Source organism: Marmota flaviventris, chromosome 10, assembly GCF_047511675.1.
Source record: "Marmota flaviventris isolate mMarFla1 chromosome 10, mMarFla1.hap1, whole genome shotgun sequence".
Taxonomy (NCBI): domain Eukaryota; kingdom Metazoa; phylum Chordata; class Mammalia; order Rodentia; family Sciuridae; genus Marmota; species Marmota flaviventris.
In genome coordinates, this window is record NC_092507.1 from 101,709,863 (window position 1) to 101,730,765 (window position 20,903).

The following is a 20,903-nucleotide window of genomic DNA, read 5'->3' on the forward strand; positions in this document are numbered from 1 at the left end:
GCCACTAAGTCCCAACAGGCAAAGGAATTGGGGCTACCTTTCAAGTTTGGGCAACGGGGCCTGACCTGCATTTGTGCAGTACCTCTTGGTCCTGTGAAGAGCCATCTATTCATCTCCTTCATCACTGGGCACAATGGTCTCTTGTTGCCAGGGGAGACGAGGAACAAAGCCATTCAGAGGCTCCTGTGAGTCACGATGGGATAGAGGGAGGTGAGAGGGTGGGGGCAGGAAATCATTTAGAGGCCCCCCTCTGGTCCTACAGGGCCTTTCATCCCTGGTGGCGTCCTCCCCGCCCTTCCTCAATTCTTCCCCATTTCTATCTCCTACCCTACCTACCTGCTCACCACTGGGGTTCAGGAATTTTCTCAGACTCTGAAATGAAACTTCCCCTTTATGCTCTGAAGAGTCAAGGTCAGGGACGAAGGACTTTCTAGAACTTGCTATGAGGTGGAACCTAGGAATAGAAATTCATGTCAGAAACCTCCAAAATTGGCTGGGTGCTGTGGCGCATGCTTGTAATCCCAGCGGCTTGGGAGGCTAAGGCAGGAGGATCAGGAATTCAAAGCCAGCCTGAGCAATAACGAGGTGCTAAGCAACTCAGTGAGACCCTATCCAAAATTGTGAGCCAAAAAAATGTTGTCTTTCTTTCTTTTTTTTGGGGGGGTGGTGGTGGGGGGTACTGGGAATTGTACTAGGAGCACTTGATCACTGAACCACATCCCCAGCCCTATTTTGTATTTTATTTCGAGACAGGGTCTCACTGAGTTGCTTAGTGCCTCTCCATTCCTGAGGCTGGCTTTGAACTCGAGATCCTCCTGCCTCAGTCTCCTGAGCTGCTGGGATTACAGGCATGCACCACTATGCCTGGTGAAATTTTGCCTCTTTAAATCGATCATCTCAGGTATTTGTTATAATGATGGAAAGTGGACTAACACAATTTTAATAGCCATTTCACGTCATTGCTTCATTTATTAGCTTGAAATAAATAAAAACTCTAGGTATTTATTTCTCATGTCAACAGTAATGGAACTGAGAAATATACATGGAGAGTGAGAGAGAAAGAATACCAATTCTAGATCTCTCTCCTCCTCCTCCTTCTCCTTTGTACTGTGGGTTGAACCCAGGGGCACTTAACCTCTGAGCCACATCCCCAGCCCTCTTTTTATTTTTTATTTTAAGACAGAGTCTCACTATTTTGTTGAGGATGGCCTCAAAGTTGCAATCCTCCTGCCTCAGCCTCCTGAGTTGCTGGGATAATAGGAATGTACCACCACACCTGGCTTTACGTCCTTCTTCTAAGCAAGGCAGTAGTAGAGCAAAAACTGTACTGAGCACAGACTCCCAGGTGCTCACAAAGTCCCCTTTTTCATCTCTGAGGAGGCGTTTGCCTTCTCTTCTCTCTGGAAGAAGTTCAGATTGTCTTCTCATCTTGAGGGCTGCTTTTGAGCTTGACAGCTGTCTAGCTCCTTAACAGCATCCAATTTGTCTTTGACTGTTCCTACAAACCCCTCCTCTGAAGGCTTAACACAGTGTCTGTCAGAGAGTAGATTTCCCCAAACATGACTTTTAGTTGGGGTTAAAACCCAGACAACTGTGTGCCAACATGAGCAGATGATCCGGGCAAGGAGGGGCAGCTGCCACTCTGTTCTACTTCTGCTGAGGGAAGTCCCCTTCCCCTCTCAGGTTTGGACAGGTGACCTTCTGGACAACCTGTTTCCTTCCTACTCCAAGTTCTGTTTCATCTACACAGGACCCCAGGACCTCTTTAACCCCTGCCGAAATATCCTCCTTCTAAGCTTCTAGGCGAGTTCCTACCTAGCTCATCTTCCTCATTATCACAGCAGCAGAGTTGACGTGCATTGAGGACCCTGTGTGCTGGCCGCTGCTATATGTGTACTACATAGGAAAATCTCATTTATTGCTCAACACCCCATGAGGGGACATTTCACAAACAAAGGCATTTGGAAATAATGTCCTTAGAATAATGGGGTAAGACTATGACCCCTGGTACCTTGACTCCAGGGGCCAAGATTGTATTTATTTATTTAGGGATAGTTTCCCCGTTATGTTCAAGGCTGGCCTTGAACTCCCGGGCTCAAGAGATCCTCCCACCTCTGCTTCCCGAGTAGCTAGGACTACAGGCGCATGTGTGCCCCCATGCCCAGCTCTGGGATCAAGCTCTTAAGCACACACTCGCTCCCAATGCTGCTCCCCACACCTGTGCCTCTGGGAGCTGAGAGCTCATGGCGGCTTGTTCTCCATCCCAGGATGGCAAACGCTTTTCATGTCTTTTGCTGACTCTAAATGACTGGTGAGAGGAGGGGCTCAAGGGAAAAGCACACCTCAGGTTATTAGGAAGAGTGGCTATCAGCCAGGATGGGGAATTAAGGAAACAGAGGTGCTGGATGTGGGCTAGTCCCACAGAACACGGAGCTCATGCCCCGGTTTCCATTGACCAATTACGTTGGCATTTGCTTCTTCCTTCAGCTAATATGACACATACCCACAGGGACACTGGCTTTATCTTCCAAGGCCACAACAGGATGACCATCTCTCAAGACACCACCGAAGCCTGGCATTCATTCTACAGGCACATTTATTACACAGTCACAGTGGTGGATGGGGACTTTATTATCTGCCATGTCGGAGACTATGAACACTAATTGGGAAAGGTTTGCTCATCTTCTTTGTTGATCACACACCATTAATCTAGGAGGGTGGAGTCCCTATAATGGCTGTGGGAAGAGGCCCAATTTTCTGTCTCTAAGTCAGAAGTGAAGGAATTTTCAAAGATGTGAGAGGGATGGTGAGCAATCTCTGGCCATCTAGCTACTTCCGTCCTTAAAAAATTGCATGGATCTTCTGGTTATTTATTGCTGCAGAGAAAATCACCCTCAAATTAAATGGCTTAAAACAACCATCATTTTTCTCTCTCTCATGGTTTCAACAGGTCAGGCATTTGGGGATGGCTCTGCTGGACAGTGTCTCTGCCCTGTGCAGCGCTGACTGCAGCGTGACTCTCACCTGGCTGGCAGGTTGGGGCTGGTTGGAGGTCAGAGACTCAGTCAGGGCTATGAACTGGGCACTGGGGGCCTCAGTTTTTCTCTACAAAAGCCTCTCCATGGGTTGCATGGGCTTCCTCACAGAATGGTAGTTAGGGGTCTTAGAACAAGATCCTGGGGACAGAGATAATGAAATCTGCCATATGGCCTGTGTCCAGAAACAGGCATGATATTGTTTTTCTTTGATTTTTCAGATTCAAAAGGAGGGATCTAGACTTCACTTCTTGAAAAAAAGAAAACATTGCCAAAGAATGTTGAGGCCATGTTTGGGAATATCTCCACTGGGGAAACTGATAATTGTGCCACTAAGAACAAAGGAGAGGTCGTTTCTTAGTATCAGTATGTTTAAGATACTCAGAAACACAAACACAGCTTAGGCAAATTGCGGATGGTTTGTTTCCCTTTGTCCTGAGGAAAAGTCATGGCTAACACTTCCTTCTAGATTTTATTCCTTATGTATTCGTGGGTTCTATTATGTAGAGAGAGAAATACATTAGAAGCATCACTTTAGTGTATTTAGTGAAAGGGGGAAAGCTTCAGAGGAGAAGAGAATGATCATGTCTTTCCTTTCAAGCAGGACAGTATAGAGAAGACTGGATCAGGTCATTGTGTTGGGCCTGCCATAATTGACACGGCTTCCCAATACATAAGCTTCAACTGGGCACCTAATAAACTCAAGTCACTGTGCTGGGAGTGTAAGACACACAGATATAAATCAGAAAATGTCCCCTGCACTATAATCAGTCAAACTCGAGAGACAAACTAGACATATGAGGGGGCCCTACATTATAAGGCTCTAAATGTCAAGACTGAGAGCAAAGACTTTAAACCCAGGATGGAGCCCACTGCATGACTCGGACAGATTAGTTAACCACCCTAAGCCTTAGTTTCCTTATGAGTACTATGGGGATGCTAATAAGTACAAGCCTCATATAATATTGTATAATTTTAATCTATTTCTATATGCCCCATAAAAGGAAGAATCAGTTTTCTAGATGCTCAGGGGAGAGATGGTCATCAAGAGCTGGTGTTCAGAAGGACTTTGTGGAGGAAGCCTTATTTCCTGTTTCCGTGTTATCTTAGGGCCTTCAGTACAGCTTCATGCCCACTGCCTCGTGAATGCCACCTTCAGGGACACCTTCCAGGACTCATCCTCTTGGATATCACTGCAGATTTTGACACCACAGACTGGCTTTTCCTCCTTGAATTTCTCTCTTCTGTGATGTACATTGTCCTCTCCCTTCTTGACTCCTCTCTATCTTCTTTCCTGACCCTTCTCACTCCTCCTGCCACTTAAAGTAGACACTTCCCATCAATGCCCCCCTGACTGCTTTCTGCACACTCTCTCTGGATGGTCTCACCTTTCCCTACTCTCTTTATGGTTATGACTTCCAAGTGTGCATCTCCAACCCTCTTTCCTGGGCTTCATATCTATATTTCTAACCAACTTTTATCTATTCTTTCAGTAAGTGTTATGGTTTGGATGTGAGGAGTCCCCCAAAAGCTCACACGTGAGACAATGCAAGAAGGTTCAGAGGAGAAATGACTGGGTTGTGAGAGTCTTAACCCAATCAGTGAATTAATCACCTGATGGGGATTAACTGAGTGGTAACTGAAGTGATAGGGTGTGACTGAGGGAGGTGGAAATTGGGGTGTGCCTTTGGGATATATATTTGTATCTGGCAAGTGGAGAACTCTGTGTTTCCTGATCACTGGGCTGTAAGCTGCTTCCCTCTGCCACCCTCTCCCACCATGATGTTCACCCTCACTTCAAGCCCTGAGGAATGGAGCTGGCCTTCTATGGACTAAGACCTCTAAAAGGGTGAGCCCTCAAATGGACTTTTAAAGTTGTTCTGGTCAGATCCTTTAGTCACAGCGGTGAAAAAGCTGACTAAACAGTATTTATGAGGGTCCACCATGTGTTTAAGAAAGACATGGTCTCTGCCCTTGTGGGTCTTCCATTTCAACCAATGGAACCATCACTAAGCAGCCAGTCACACTATTAAGCATGTAATTATACTGTGACAAGGGATACAAAGGGGAATAAACGTCCACCTGCCCTACTCCTCCTCCACAGTCAGGAGAGGCACAGAGGATTAGGGTTCCAGGCAAACCCTGTTAGGTGAGTGGACATGAAGAGAGGGAAGAGGAGGGGCCTTAACAGATTCCTGGCAGGGAGGACATATGGGCTGAAGCCTGAGCCAGGAAGGCGTGGGAGAGTGGGAAAAACTGAGAGAAGGTTGATGGAGTCAGTGGGCTGCAGGAAAGTCATGGGGGAAAAGAGTGACAAATGTGGCTGAAGACAAGCAAGGGCCGTGAGGCACATGTTAAAGATGTGGGTCAGACTCTGCAAGCTTGAGCAAGGTGCAATGACCACATTTCTTCTGAGAGGGCAGTCCTGCTGCTGTGTGGAGAAAAGGAGTTGAGACTGGAACTGGAGTTAGAAGGTGATTGAGATCCTAGAGTGAAGATAAAGAGTTTGGACTAGGGTTGTGGCAGCAGAATTAACTAGAAGTAGCTGGGATCTGGAGGTTAGTAGGTCAAACCTACATGATTTGGTACTAAATTTCAGGAAGGGGTGAGGAAGAGGGAGGGGGTCTCCAGACAATGACTATGAAGTTTCTGGCTGGTTCACTGATTCACAGAGCAAGGGAGCACTGGAAGGGGAATAAGAAGCAAAATGTTGACCATCTTGTGGGACAGATCTCTGAATGTGGAGCTGATTTTTCAAATGCGGGTTGGAGGTAATTCTGATAGCCAAGTGGAAAGGTGGAGCAGGAGGTTGAGTATATGGAGCTCAGAAGACTGGAAGTAGAGATACAAATGTGGGAGTCACCCCTACAGGAGTTGGCTTAGAAGAATACAGCATGAGAAAGGGACAGGGCTGGGAGAAGTCCAGTCTGTAAGGATCATCAAGAGGACTGTGAGGAGTAGCTGAAAGGCAGGAGGAAAACTGGAAGGCAAAGAGGCTGCTAGAAAGGGACCGGGAGAGAGTGTTGGAAGGAGAGGATGCCTGAGACAAACATCATGAGCCGTCAGTAAGATGAGGACTGGAAAATGCCCGATGGATTCAGTGACACAGAGGAGGTCATCAGTGACCTTAGTGAGTGCCATCCTGGCAGAAGAGTTGGGTAAGGAATGAGGGGAGGGTGTGGAGATGGAGGAGAGGATGTAGAAAAAAATGAGAAGGTGGGGGATGAGAGCCTAATAATATTTAAAGGAAGATAGTTGAACATGCTGAAAATCTCCTGAGAAGGATCCAGTGGAAAGGAATCTTCCTTTATCAGGAGGAAGGAGGAGAGAGCAGGTGTTAGCACTGATGCAGGTAGGGGAAGGCTTCATTGTCTAACAAACTCGGGGAGCTCTGATGGAGGTGAGGCAGTTCCTGACAGAGTAGGGGCTGGAGGAAGAGCAAGGGAGGAAGTCAAGGAGGTTGGAGTGGGGAAGTAAGTTGACCAGAGGTTCACAGGGGGGTCATTGGGAAGTATGAGAAGCCTACTCGAGTTTGGTGACCACAGGACAGAAGGAGACAGATCCAGTGTGTTTTTCTCCAGAGAACTTTGCATAGAGAAAGCAGGTTCAAGAGAAATTGAGTTCAAGGGCAGATGAGATCACAAGGGCAGAGATGCAAAGGCAATCTTCTGCTTATCACCTTGGTATCCCACAGACATGTTGTCTCAGCGTATCCCAAATCCATGGTCTTCTACTTCCTTTTCCCAACCTGCTACCCTTTCTAGATTCCCTGTCTTGGTTAATGGCAATACAATTATCTAATAATATTACTAATAATAGTCATTTATTAAGCATTTTTATAGCAGATGTGATACCAGATATTTTAAAATGATCATCTTTCTGATCATCATAACAACCTTATGGAATATGTATTATTCAGATACAGATGTGGATGCTGAGCCTTAGAGAACTTGCTCCAGATCTCTAGGGAATGGCAGTCAGGATGAAAACTCAGGTCTGTCATACTCCAAAGTCCTGCCCCTTTCCCAATGCCACACCACCTTCAAATTCCCTTGCCTGGAAGGAACTGATCTCTGATGCTTTCTTCCCTCTTGCCTCCCACACCACCAGAGCTGTCACACTGTATTTGTTCACCTCTATCATATCTCCTGCATCATTTGTTACTTCCTGCCATGTGTCTCCACCCTGCTCTGCTTCCCTGGCTGGGTTCACCAGAATGTAAATCTCATAAGGGAAGGGATCACGATCTCTTTTCTACTGTATCTTCTGGGCATAGAACAGCTAAGTAAAACACTCAGTGAAACTCTGTTGAATGAAAGAATAACTGTCTATTGGGAAATAATTCACAACAGGAATCCTACACTTCCACAAGTCTGTGGGCAGAGGCACTGATAGTTTTTTGTCCCAGACATGATTTAGAGATTGTTTGCATAGCAAACTACTTTGGAAGATAGAGATAGTGTCTCCCTCTAGTGGAGGGCAATTGTTTGCTCTTCAATATAATAAAGATACTGTCTGGGGCAAATGATGGATGGGTTTGCTTGCAACCCATTACAAAAGATTGGAATTTCCTAAGTTCTAGATTCTTCAGTGTGTTTAGTATTACCCAAATCTAGCCCCATATCTCTTCTATAGGACTTGGAGATTAAGAGAAACTGATTTGAATGTGAGCCTCATGCTAACAGCTGTGCTATGAGTAATAAAAAATCCTTTGTCTCTGGTCTTGGAGTCTCAAGTCTTTTGCCGGCATCCCTGAAAACTGTGGCAGGCTAACTTGTTAGATTGCAAGAGTAGAATTTCAGACCCTTCCAAGTTTGGACAATGGCCCTCATTGCCTTTCACTACAACAACTGAGACTTCACCTCTCAACCTGCCCAAACACTTGCCTCTGATGTCACCGTTCCTCTTAGTGTCCCTTAGAGCAGAGATAATTCATTCCACGCTTTAGTGCTGGTAGGATGTCTCCTGTCTCCCTAACTTCACCTCTAATCACCCCAGTCCTGCTCCAGCTCAGGCAACCCCGCCCCTCAGCACATCTTCTCTGCTTTTGCATTTATACCCTTGGTGTGCTGTTCCCTCCACAAGAGCTGACCTTTCTCTATTCTGACTATACATCATTTGAAGGTAGCATCTTCCAACGCCTGCTCAGAGCCCAGCCAGAATGTCCTTCTCCTGCCCTGTCTCCCTCCCCACCCCCACATTTACTCATCTGGTAGGGCTCTTCAACCCTTCTTCTGGTTTGTGTGGTTACTACCTGGGTAAACACTCCTCTAGAGCTTCCTTTCCCTCTACTTAGATCCTCAGTTTCTGTAGTCCCTGCTGTACAGTAGGAGCTCAACAGATGAGCGTTGTGTTGAAAGAGTGCAAGGAACGGCCTTGCACGGTGGTTTCACGGAAGGTCATTGGAGGGGAAAAGGCATTCTAAGCGAAGGGAACACGTACCATCTAAGAAGCAACAATCACTTTGGGTGGGATTGAGTTTATGAAGGAAGATCCAAAAAGGCGAGTCTGAAAAGAAAGTGAGGCCCGGGGTTCTGGAGGACTTGGATCATTTTGAAGCCCTGGTGAGAGCACCAGGGTCTGGGTCCCCCAACCAGGGGCTTCACGAGGCTGCGGCTCCGCAACCCCCTTTCCCGCTCTCCGCCTACCCGCTCCGCCTGCGTCGGCCATCAGAGCCTCGCTCGCGGCCCGAGAGCCTCGCATTGACGCGGGCCCGCGCGTGAGTCAAGCCTGCGTCACGGCGCCCCGCCGCCAGGGTGGCCTTTCGGAAAGCGAGGGAACAGTGCACGCTGCGCTCCGCCCAGCTCCGTTCCGCTCCGCAGAGCCGGCGCGGCCAGGGCGCGGGGAGGGCGGCACTCAATCCCGGCCTTCGCAGCCCCTCGCGCCCCCTCCGCCGGGGGACCCGGGTCCCCAGGCCGCTCCTCACATCCCCGAGCGCGCGGAGGGCGGGAGAGGGATCGGTACTGGCTGCGAAGGAGGGAGCCAGGAGCTAGCGGAGTCGCGTGCGCCGGCGCGCCGCCCTGGGGCCCCTCCAGCCCCGGACCCGGCCTGTCGCCATCAGACTTGGGCGGCCCGTAGGAGAGACTTTGCACCCTTGATCGGTCAGGGACCGCAGCTACTCGGCCGGAGTGCAGGGCCGAGTCAGTGCGACGGCCCACGCGGGACAGGTGAGTCGCCGGCCGCGCCCCGCCTGGCTCCATCCGACCAGGCGCCGCAACTTTGCCTCTCCTGGCCCCGCCCCGGGCAGGAAGGCCTACGGACGCAGGTGCGAGGCGGCTGTACCCCGGTGTCCGCCAGACCCTGTGCTGGCACCGGGCTCCTCCCGCTGCTTCAGCCGTGGTTGCCGGGCGACGGAGCCCCCGGTCCCCGATAGTCCGGCGCATCAAGGGTGCCCAGCAGCGCACGTAGGGGTTGGACATTGGGCTTCAGCTTCTGGGGCTCAGAAGGGCCCCAGAACTCCGGAGGTAATTTGGCAGAGCTGCAGAGGCAAGCGCCCGCTGAGGACCAGGGAGGAGGCCAGCCTGGCGGGTCCCGCCGCCTAGAGCTGCGCGCCCAGGGCGCAATTCCGCCGGAAGGCTCCTGCACTCCTGGGGACCCCGGCCCCAGCCACTGGGCCTCGGGCCCGTGACCTTGACAGTAACATTGGCAAGAGAAGCAGAGCGCTCACGCCCGATGTGAATATTTAATTCCCAGTCCTCGGGCCGGTCCTCACCATTCGGAACTAGAGGGGAGCCCTTCCTCCCTCTAGCAAAGCGCATCTTGGAGCAGAAAGGCAGAAATAGGGGACATACACCGGGTGCCGGCTGATCTGGAGGGGGCGCCTTACTCGGAGAATGGCTCTGTCATATTTATACCTGTGCGCGGTGCTCCGAAAGGATGTTTGCCATAGTCCGGGGAGGGCCGCTCCCCCAGGGGCGAGGCCGCCTTGGAAGGAAGCCGGATGTTTCCTTTTAAAGCCCAAACAACCTTGTCAGGGCTCCAAGTTCAGAAGTCCTGAAGCCACTCACCCTGTCGCTGACAAGTGTGTACTTCTTTTTGAATTTGCTCCTATTCATCTTTCTTATTTTTGAAAAATATATTAATAGGCCTTTTGTTTTAGGAAATTTCTAATCAAAGCTACATTTGGGGCAGTTCAGCTGTGATCAAGAGGCAGGTGGGGTTGAGTTGGGGAGATGCAGGAATGGGGTAGAGTTGGAAGATTCTTTTCAAGGCACTGCCCTTCTTAACAGGAACTTCCAGGAACTGAGAAAATATTGTAGTGGCTCAAAAAAAAAAAAAAAAAAAAAATTCAATCAAGACTTTAGTGTCTGTTAGGCTTTGCTGGGTGTGCCGATCACTGTCTGGAGAAAAAGGAGATGAACAGTGGGGCCTCTTATGCCTCACACTGAGCTTACATTATCTCATGGCAGCGTATGGTGGGTCTATCTCCTGGGCTGGAAGGGCTTTGCGGTCACACCTGGTTGTCCTTGGCCATGGCCCATCCATGGGGCTCTATCTCCTCTGCCGGGCTTTTTCTCTCATGGAACAGCTGTGGCTAAGTAGGTGGTTGAGTTTCAGCAAATCCCTGCAGCTCAGTCTGGAGGTGACTCAATGCAGGAGGCAAATCGTGCCTACCAGCTCTGATTGGAGGGAGTTTGTTTGGTCTGAGTCATACAGAGTCGTGTGTCAGCTGCTGTGAGTTCAGTGAAGTTCTTTAACAGGACTCGTGAGCAGGAATGGCCTGAGCCCCAAGTGTTTTGGAGCCACTGGCTAAAGATAGGCAAGTCCTCAACTGAGTAGAGCTCAGGCTGCCTGGCTGCTAGGCAAGAACCCCAGAACTCCCACCCATGGGAGAGGGTGAACAGGACCAGGTGGGGAAGTGATTTTGAGGGGAAATCTAGGGGGAGGCCTTGTTGTGGTGGTCACAGCTGGGCCCAGTGCTCTGCCATGTGCTAGCAGAGTGACCTTGGGCAAGTCACTTTACTTCTGAAGCCTCTATTTCCTCACTTGTAAAGCGGGGTACCTATGGTAGCTTTTCTTTTTCTTTGGTGGTGCTGGGAATTGAACCCAGGGCTTTGTGCATGCAAGGCAGGCACTCTACCAACTGAGCTATATCCCCAGCCCACTATGATACCTTTGCTGCAGGCTTATTTTGAGCCCAGTGCTGGACAGATAGTGGATGCTGTTAGATGTTAGTTCTCCGCTTCTTACCTTATGGATCTTAATCATAGGAGACTCTTTCTTTCTATCTCTGCCCTTGAGTGCAAAATAGGGGTATATGGAAGGCTGAGTAAGTGTTGGAGTGTGGAAGTACAGCTGTATTGAATCTTCTGGGTGCCTATGACCACATGCAATTGCTCCAAGGTGAGACTCCAGGACACACTTTGCCTCCTTGGGATTGCTCAAGACTGTGGCCTGGTCCCAAGCTGTGGCACTTGCTGGGTGGACTTCAGGGGCCCCACCTTCTTGAGCAAGTCTTGCCATCCCTCTTCCAACTTGCCCTATCCATAAAAGAGTTGGCAGGTGCAAGAGAAGTGTTAAGGAGAGGCGAGGCTGGCCTTTCCTGGAAAGGAGAGGGAAGACTGGGTCTCCTACTTTTCTGAAGGACCCTGGGCCCCTTGCTTCTTCCCTCTGTAATGCGTGTAGACTTGGGGCTGAGCTAAGGTGTGTGCACCTCAAAACTGAAGGTTGTTAGAGGACCCTTACTCAGTACAGCAAGAATGAGGCCATGCTGACCCAGGGGACTCCAGTCTGAGACTGGAAGTGTGTGTGTGTGTGTGTGTGTGTGTGTGTTGCATTCACCATGCACCCTGGAGCCAATGCCCTCCTCATTGAACCTGGGAGCATATTCCAAGGCTGATGAAGACAGAGATGAGAAGATTCTGGAGCTGCAGCGTCTTTCTGCCTGGGCATCCTCTCTCTCCTTATATTCTTCCTGTCCAGCTTTGCTGCAGCAGGACGATTCATCATTAATCCCTTTAAAACTGCTAAGATAAGCAGCAGAAGAGTTTAAAGGGAAGGTGGATTAGAGCTTTTTTTTTTCCCTAGACAAAGTCTGAGTTATCACTTGCTCCCAGGCTGGCCTGCAGGAAATATTCACAGCCAAACATCTGGAGCACCAGGATAGGAAAAATCCCTGACATCTTAGACCCTAGGCCAGCTTCCTTCAAATGATGTCCCAGGTTACCAGAGTTCCAGTCCCAGATTGCTAGAGTGCTTGCTGCCCAGGACGGTGTTCTGTGGCAAAATGCCCCCTTTGTATACTTTTAATAGGGGTGAGTGCAGCTCTGGATTCTCACAACTTGTGCAGCGATAATATCCCTTTTTTTTTTTTTATTGAGGCTTCTGTGCTGGGCTAAGTGCTTTATTCACAGACTATCTTGTTTCTTGTTTAATCTTCACTACAATCCCAGGAGACCGATATTGCTATCTGCAGTTTATAGATGTGGAATGTGAGGTTCAGAGAAGTTAAGTAATTTGCTCAAGGTTGCACAGGTAGTGAGCAGCAACCTGAAACTGGTATTCAGGTCTGTTAGATTTTTAAACTTAATGCTCTTAACGACTGTGTGATGTTTTCTTAATAGGCGCTTTATAAGTGTTTGCTGACAGTCGAAGCATTTACCCAACCAAATGAGGCTGTCTGAACCTGTGGGTTCTGTTCTTCATGCTAGTGTCCTGAAAAGAGGCAAACAGCCTCTACAGTGGGAAACTGGTAAAAAAAAAATGAACAAATCCAAATTTCCAAGGATTGAGGAATATGATGTTTGGTTCCAGGTGGTCTGGAATCCACAAAGAAATCCCCAGCTCCATCTTGGCACTTTCTGTCCTGTCTCTGTCTTTCTCTTTCTGACTTCATTCCTTGGACTTCATGTCCGAGTCAGGGGTTGGTTCCTGGAGCAGGGGGAGAAGAGTCAGAGCTGGTTGAATGCTGCCCTGAGAATTTCCTGCATCTGCAGAATCAAGGACGCCAGTGGCTGACGGGAGCTCTGTGGGTCAGGTTTCTGTGCCAGACAGTGTGCCAGGGATTCTCAGCAGTGTCGGATGAGGCCCCAGACCCACAGCAAAACTGCTAGGACTCCAGGGTGATTGACAGCAGCTGTTGGTAAGGGCTGCCGAGAGGGATGCTCCTTGCTTCCTGGCCTTGTCCCATGGAGACCCCACTCTCTTTACCCCAAGGCCTCTGCCACTTGTGTTCTGTTCTGGGAAACCTGGAATCTGATTCTTCCTGCCTGTCTGTCTCTTCTCTCTCTGAGAAATCGCCATCTCTGGAGGCGCAGGCCCAGCCTGTCCTAGCACGTCTGCCATCTCCAAGCCACTGGAGATCTCTGTGGAGAAGTTCCTGTAAGGGAGGGTGGATAACTGCAATGTAAGCATTAGTGCTCCCCCACCCCCCAGTGGACAAAGAGGACTTCCCAGAAGCCCTTGCTTCAGAGGCAGCCATTTTGTGGAGGTGTGATCCTTTGATAATTCTTTTTTTCTTCTTCTTCTTCCCATGAGCAACTTTTTAAAAATTAAAATGTTCACCTGTGGGTAAATCTAGCTACTTCAAAATATATAATTAGATATTCACTATGTACAGAAAACTCATTTGTGAAAACATAAGCTCAGCCAGGCATGATGGCACATGCCTGTAATCCTAGCGGCTCAGGAAGCTGAGGCAGGAGGATCCTGAGTTCAAGGCCAGCTTCAGCAACTTAGCAAGGCCCTAAGCAACTTATCGAGACCCTGTCTCAAAATGGAAAATAAAGAGCTGGGAATGTGGCTCAGTAGTTGAACCCCCACTGATTTAAAAAAAACAAAAAACAACATAAACAAAGAAAACACACTTAGATGCAATGTGAATTATTGTACTGAATTATTCTCACGTTCAGAACCAGGAATGTTTTGTTAGAAAATAATTCTGGATTAGGTGAGTCTTAGGTCACCAGAGTCCCCAACTAGTTTTTTGTCCTATGGCTTTTGTGGAGTGGAAGAAAGGTCCACCTAGGGCCAGAGGAGCAAATGCTCATCTCTCAGGCCCTGGGATCACCTCCTCAGCTGCACTTGTCCCACAGAGCCACCATGCTGCCATCTAGAGACCACCCAGCAGCTCATCTAAAGGTAATGAATTACCTCTTACTCTACTCCATCATTTCTAATTACTGATTTAATTAGAAGTTCTCCTGGGTTCTGTGCACCATGAATTTAACCACTTATTCTTTTGTTTGCAAATAGAGTTCATTGGTTCACACCCCCAAAATCCTACCAGTTACATTTTCTCTTTATTTTTAAGACTCCTGAACCCTTATGGTTTTAAGGGTTTGAGCTATGCACAGAGCAGGAGCACTGTTTACCAAAGCTACCTTGTAAGAAGGATGTGAACATCACCTGGTGGGGTGTTCCAGCAGGTGCCACCAGGTGAGTATTCAATGAGAACATGGACCTTCTCTTCCCAAGATCTAAGGGAAAGAGAGCAGATGTTCCTCTCTTGAGCAACCTGGACTGATTCCCAGAGTGTCCAGCAGGCGCTGTCCACGGTCCTGCCACACCACTGAGGCCATTAGCTAGTAATTTAGGGACTCTATTTGTCTAATTCAGAGAGAATTATTTTCTTAGTTTTGGAAAAGGGCCTCACTAAGTGAGGAAACTTCTGACTTCAGGAATAAATGGTGGTAGATGGGCTTGTTCTACTGTTGACTTGTTGAGAGAGATTTGGGTGTATCATTCTGCAAGGTAGCAAGCTACATCACAGACATTCCCAACCAGTTCCGTAAAGGGGAAGCATGTGGCCCAGAAATCACAATGCCTGCATCTCTTGGGGTAGCCTGGGTTGGCCTAGGGTGGTGGAGCCTCCTAAGTATGGCACATTGACCCCTGCGTGCCACATCATTATTTTCTTTGTGTATCATAACATGCAAAAGATTGGAAAGCACTCGTATATCAGAAAGAATATGGGCTACAGTGTGGTAGGTCACAGTTTGAATCCTCACTTTTCCACTCATGGCTGGGTCATCCTGTTCATTAATAGTTTCTATTAGCCTAAGCTTTTTCATTCCTAATACAAGAATTCCGTACTGTCTCCAGTTGTTGAGAGGCTAAATAAGGTCTGTAAGCATAGTAGTTCTTCACTGTGATTGTTCCCAACAGGACTGCTTTCCTGCCCAGCATTCCACAAAGCTGCACTGAAGGCTGGTGAGGAAAGAGACACAAACCCTCTCATTCTCAGGAAGGAGACATCATGTGGGGACTGTAATTAAGGGTTTCTGATCACTATTCCTTCAAGTGCTCTTCAGTTGGCTGTTGGGTATCTCGGGTAATTGGACACCCTTGTTCCTTCTGTCTCTCTCTTGGACAAAAGAAAGAAGAGACTTTAAGAAAATGCAAATCAGAGGACTGGGCAGATGCTATGAGGACCCATCTGGTACCCCCTTGAGCCCGCCACGTGGCCTATAATGGTGGACCCCATGGATCAGGAAAGAAGGGAGTGAGGCCCACACTCATTGCTCCTGAACTTCATTTTTCACATCTAATTTTACATTTTTTTCTTTTTTTCAAATCAGTATACTCTCATGGGTCTCCCTCCCTGCCAGGGACTGGATATGCCCTTTGACCCCTAGGGCTGGGTTTTCCTTTCTCTTTAAAACCTAAACCTCACCTAGCAGCCTGACCCAGGTGACCACTGTCTCTGACTTGTCCTCAGTTTCCTCACTTTTGTCCTACACGCAGCCAGCAATCCCTTTTAAAAGAGTTGGGCCTTAAACACTAAAAAATACAATATGTTATTTGGAGCACATAACATGTCTGCTGAAAATCTCCATGAGCTTCCCTTTAGTCCCCAAAGGAAACCCGAACTGCTTTCCACGGCCTGAGTCCTGCCTGCTGGGGACACCTGCTGTCTTCCTGTCTCAGTGCCTCCTGTCTTCCCTGGCTCAGGGTGCTCTAGGCATGTGGCCCTTCTTTCTAGGCCTTGCACTCACCAAGCATGCGCAGGCCTCTGCACTGTTTGTTGCCGTGGACAGCCCTGATTGCTGTCCTAGGTTGTCCACATGGCTCATTCTCTTACTCTCTTCCATCATGTCACCTGATCAAAGTGTGCTTCCTTTACCCCACCCCCCACCATGTCTCATAGCACCCCTGCCCTACTCCATCCCATCATCCTGTTATATATTCGATGCATTTGTATGCGCTACAGACAGATGTCTATAAACACATTATAAATTATGTATTCGATTTTTATTTGTCCCTCTGCACTAGAATATAAATCCCCCAGGGCAGAAACAGAGTTCACTCTGTTCTCTGCTGTTCTAGAACAGGTCCTGGCACATAATATGCAGTAAATATTTGTTGAAGTAAAAGAAAAGAAGGAGGAGAGAGAAGAATGTGTAAAAACCCATATTTCAGCAGTGCCTGTCATTGATAGGAGTCTGGGCTTCTTTCTGCTTCCAGTCCAAGAAATGGGAAGTTACTTGGAGTACTGAGCACCTGTGTTCCCACCAGCTCCTGGGAGTGTGCTCCACATGGGTTCCAGGGCATTGTGGGACAAGGTGAGGTGGCAATGTGCCTTTATTCCTTCCTGGTTTGCTCTCACCTTCAGGGGGCAGCTGGTGCTGGTCTCTGGAGTGTCTGGCCTCGGTTGAGCACAACCTTTATGTTTGTCTCATTTTATACTCATGAGATAGCAGCCTTCATCCCCCATCTTTTCAGGCCCAGAAGCTGAAAGCAAGAGAAGTTGCATACCTTCCCAAAGACTCCCAGCTGGTAAATGACAGAGCAGGACTCAAATTTAGGCCTTAAATTTCAGGCCCTAAACCCTGTGATCTTCCTAGGACAGCTGTGAGATTGGAGGTCACGTTCTAGAGTCAGACTGTGTCAATGGCAAACCAGACGCCTCTAGTTTTGATCCTGTGCCTATGGACAAGTTGTCTAAGTTCAGATTCCAAGATACATACTTTTGCACATTACCATGTCTTAGAATCAGGATATGGGAGTCTGGTACAGTGATCCAGGCTTGTAATTCCAGCTACACAGAAGATTGAGGCAGGAGTATTGGAAGTTCAAGGCCAGACTGGGCAACTTTGTGAAACCTTGTCTCAAAATAAAAAATAAAAAGGGCTAGGGGTGGAATTCAGTGGCAGTAACCCAGGGAAAGTCTCCAGTACTGCAAAGAAAGAAAACAACAAGACAAAACAGGAGATGATTGTAATCGATCGCTGTTTCAAAATGGCAGTTGGTCTGTGACAGGGGTGACCTACTTGAGTGAAAAACCTTCCATTAGTTCTGGTAAGCTCAAGCAAGTGTCACAATCAAGGATCTTGAGTTCAATGAAATAGAGGCAGTTAATCCCTCGGAGCCTCCACTTTTTCATTTGCAAATTGGGAGTGATAGTGGTCCTCACCTGTGACCATTACTGGCAAGATTAAAGGAGATCCTAGAAGTAAGGCTCTCTGCCCAGTGGCTGCCCCAGAGGTGGCATTCCAGCAGTGTGGCCTGTATGCTGCTGTTGTCACCGTTTTTCTTGCTACATCCCACTCTGCCTTCAGTAGATTGCTCAGCACCTGAATTCTAGTAGAAGAGCAGCCTGTGGGGGCGGGGTGTGCCGGGCTGCCCTTGCTTACCTACTGAGCACGCTTTCCCTGTGGCACAAAACGGTAAAAAAGAACCAAAAGATCTTGTTTGCACTGGCCATGCCCACGCTTTCCAGTGCCAGTTCTTCCCCCTTTGGACCATCTGCCCCTCTTCCTGCTTCTTTTTTTCTCTTAGCTAAGAAAACAAAATATCCAGGGCAAAGAGCATATTCCACAAATGCAACCTGGAGGTGAGAATGGGGCTTTGGAAGGTCCCATCAGCTCCTTGACCTGATTGGTTATTGGAAACGGTCCTACCAGTCCCGCGCTCCATGCTAGACTGTCTTATCCAAAACTGATTTTTTTTTTTTTTGCGATGAGAATGGTTCCTGTCTACAGAGGGGGAAAGGTGGAGTACAATACTGCCTCCTTTTAAAAAGAAGAAAAAAAAATCATTGATTGATGGCCAGGCTTTGTGGAGTACCTTAGTTTTTAAACTGTCATTTGGGTCATGCTCTTGGGATCAGACTATTACATCAAAATATGGGAAAGATTGGAAGCTGGAAAAATACCTCAGACAGTAGAAAATTGGGGGCATTCAAAATGTGTCCATGTACTCATGCACTCATTTAATTCATTCTTATCATATTTATTGAACACCTATAACAGAAAGACACCAGAATCTGGCCTTGTCAATTGTGATATGAAACGGGAGACCCAAACACAAACCTGACAAATCGGTGAAATGGAGTCAGAAAATTACCAGCCTGTTTATTTGATTTTCCCCAAAGCTTTTCTTTCCTCCTCCTTCCATCCATGTGGTAACCAGATGCAGTTGGTAAATAAGTGATGTTCCTTATTTTACAATGGAATAAGGAACAGAAAGCTGGCTTCCAAGTCCTGGGGTCCTCCCCACATGGGTTGAGAGTTGCACTTGATTAGAGTCCCCCTGACTGGGTCAAAATGCAGACTTCTAGTCAGTTTAAATGTCTCTCTGGTCAGCTCTGTTTACTTTTTACCCATGCCTCTTGGTTTCAAAGGTGAAGGCTGCCGTTAGGATGTCAACACGCGAAGCAGGTTGTTCTCAGGATGGGGAGTCAGGGATCCAGAACATCTGTTAAGTACCCTATTCTGCCCCCAGAAAATTGGTAGGATAACCTGCGCATGCCAGGCGCTGGCTGGGCAGGGAGTAGTGAAGAGTGGACATGAGGTTGGCACACCTGGGCTCCTGCCTTCATGGAACTTCCTGTTTGGAAAAAAGAATCAGGCACATTAACAACTGGTTATTTCAGAAAGCCAGATGGTGAAAGCATAAAACGGTCTCACGAGGAGTGTACTGAGAAGGGCAGCAAAAAAAGACGTCAGTGCTTACTCAGAGAATTGCAGAAGGTGTCATAGAGTTGAGGCCTTGGACCCAGAAGGCTTCAGGAGGCAGAGGAGGGGGAGGGCTTATGCAGATGGAGTAGAATGAGCTGGTAGGAAGTGGAAGCCCAGGGGAGTCCTGCAGGGGGGCAAATGTCTTGGAGAGAGTCCTGGGCTCTCTTCAGTAGGCAGTGGGAGTGGGGCGACATGGTATTTCCAGGAGATGCCTCTGAAGACGACATGTGGGAGGGAGAAGTGAGTTGGGAGCCCGCAGTGAGTGTCTAGCAGAAGAGAAGTTCTGAAGCAGAGCAGGAGGGGTGGGAACAGGGCAGAGCTGAACACCTGGCAGGACGTTACGACACTCGACACTCGATGGGGGTGAAGGTGGGAGAGATTGAGAATGGTGGGGTCTCTGCCTGTGTGCCCTGGAAGACAAAGAAGGGAGAGCAGATGCCAAGCCGTGGCCAGGTCTTATCAGGAGTTGTTTGCCCAGGTGACTGTCAGAGGTTTCCATAAAACAATTAAAATAATTTGGAGGACAATTTGTGGCTCTGATAACAGTTTAACCTCAGTGGAAGCCCAGAGGCTCGGAGGTAATTAGAAAAGCTGTTGGGGCTACAACTGCTTGTCACATGGAAATCAGGAAGCTGCCAGGCACTCCGACAGAAGGCAACCTGGCCAGGGTCCCCTCTCACAGCCAGATAATCTTGAACGGGACCCTGAGGCCTGGGAGCTGGGCCTTCTCCCATTGCTTCTAGTTTGTCTCATCTATTTGAGGCTGAGCTGGGTCACAACACTCTTTCTAGTGCCACAGAGCTGAGGGTGACAGAGCTGGGTACACTGTGGGGCTGGGTGAAGTGGGTACCATGGGGTCTGGGGTCAAGTTGACTGCTTGCTTCCCCAAAGATGGCAGTTTCCCCACTGAGTTCCCATGGGGAGTTTGTCCCTTAGGTGACCTGATACAGCCTTCCTGAGCAAGAGACACTCCAGAACTAGAAGCAGATGCTCAGAGTGGCTGACTTTAGCATCCTGGAAGGACACCCGTTCCCCCTTCTCCAGCTGCTGCAGGGTAGGGGAGGGGGTGTAGGTGTGGCCCCGGATGAGCTCATTGCCAGATGCCCTGTTTGAAAAATTGTGGTGAAGCAGTCAGTGCTCTGGCAGGAGATATTTTTACCTGTCTGCCTCCTAGTCGCGCTATTTTTTTCTCTTTGAAGAAGATTCACAGTTCACTGCTCAGTCCTGCTTCTCTCACATGAGCTATTCTGAGCTGTAAGCCGCATGGTTGCTAAGTGACAAGCTGGCACTGAGGACCTGCTCAGCACACAAGCCCCTCTGCATCGTGCTTTAGGTAATTGAGGCGTTCCTTTCAGAGAGTACCATGCACCTCCATCATCTGACGTGTTGCTCGTGAGCGCAACTTTACAACCCACCTCAGCTACTACAGGGGGATAATGAGAATATGGTTGGGCTGATTGTCAGCACATCTTCACGATGCTCCGGCTGGCTCTCAGCTGACAGAGGGGGCAGGACAGATGTACTGTGAGTCTGCATCACCTGGTGCCAGAGGCAGGAGATGCCTTGCTCATACCCACATGCAGGAGGGGCACTTGCTGGATATATGCTGGAGCTGAAAGGGGCCTTAGATGTCATCCAGACCAACCCATTTTACACACAGGGAAATGGAGGTCCAGGGAGGTCAGGGCAGTGGTACCAGTCTGCAGAGCTGGTTGATGCCTGAATTGTGGCTGGCTCTATGGGATGCAAAGGCAAGGCTTGTGCTTGTCCCAGGCTATACTTTGGGGTTATTGGTTGGATGCTCTTTGCATTCCCGTGCTCTGATCTGGAAGCTGTTCTTTCACTAGCACGTGCATTCCAGGCTTCAGAGGACCAGGAGTGAGGCTTGGGGAGAGGGAGGGTTGTTCCAAGTCTCTGCTGCCTCCACTTCCCCTTTAAAGAAGCCTTTCAGCTTGGGGCATGGAGAGAG

General features: G+C 48.6%; 1 protein-coding gene across 3 annotated transcripts in view; it reads left to right on the forward strand.

The window, feature by feature from the left end:
* Slc6a17 (solute carrier family 6 member 17) overlaps positions 1–20,903 on the forward strand; it is a 118,861-nt gene that overhangs the window by 62,401 nt on the left and 35,557 nt on the right. The window contains exon 1 of one of the 3 annotated variants that reach the window (XM_027922015.2): positions 9,100–9,202. The exons of the other annotated variants lie outside the window; for them this stretch is intronic. The gene's annotated coding sequence lies outside the window, so the exon portion shown is untranslated. Of the gene's footprint in view, positions 1–9,099; positions 9,203–20,903 lie in introns of those variants that run through there. 3 annotated transcript variants of the gene reach the window in all.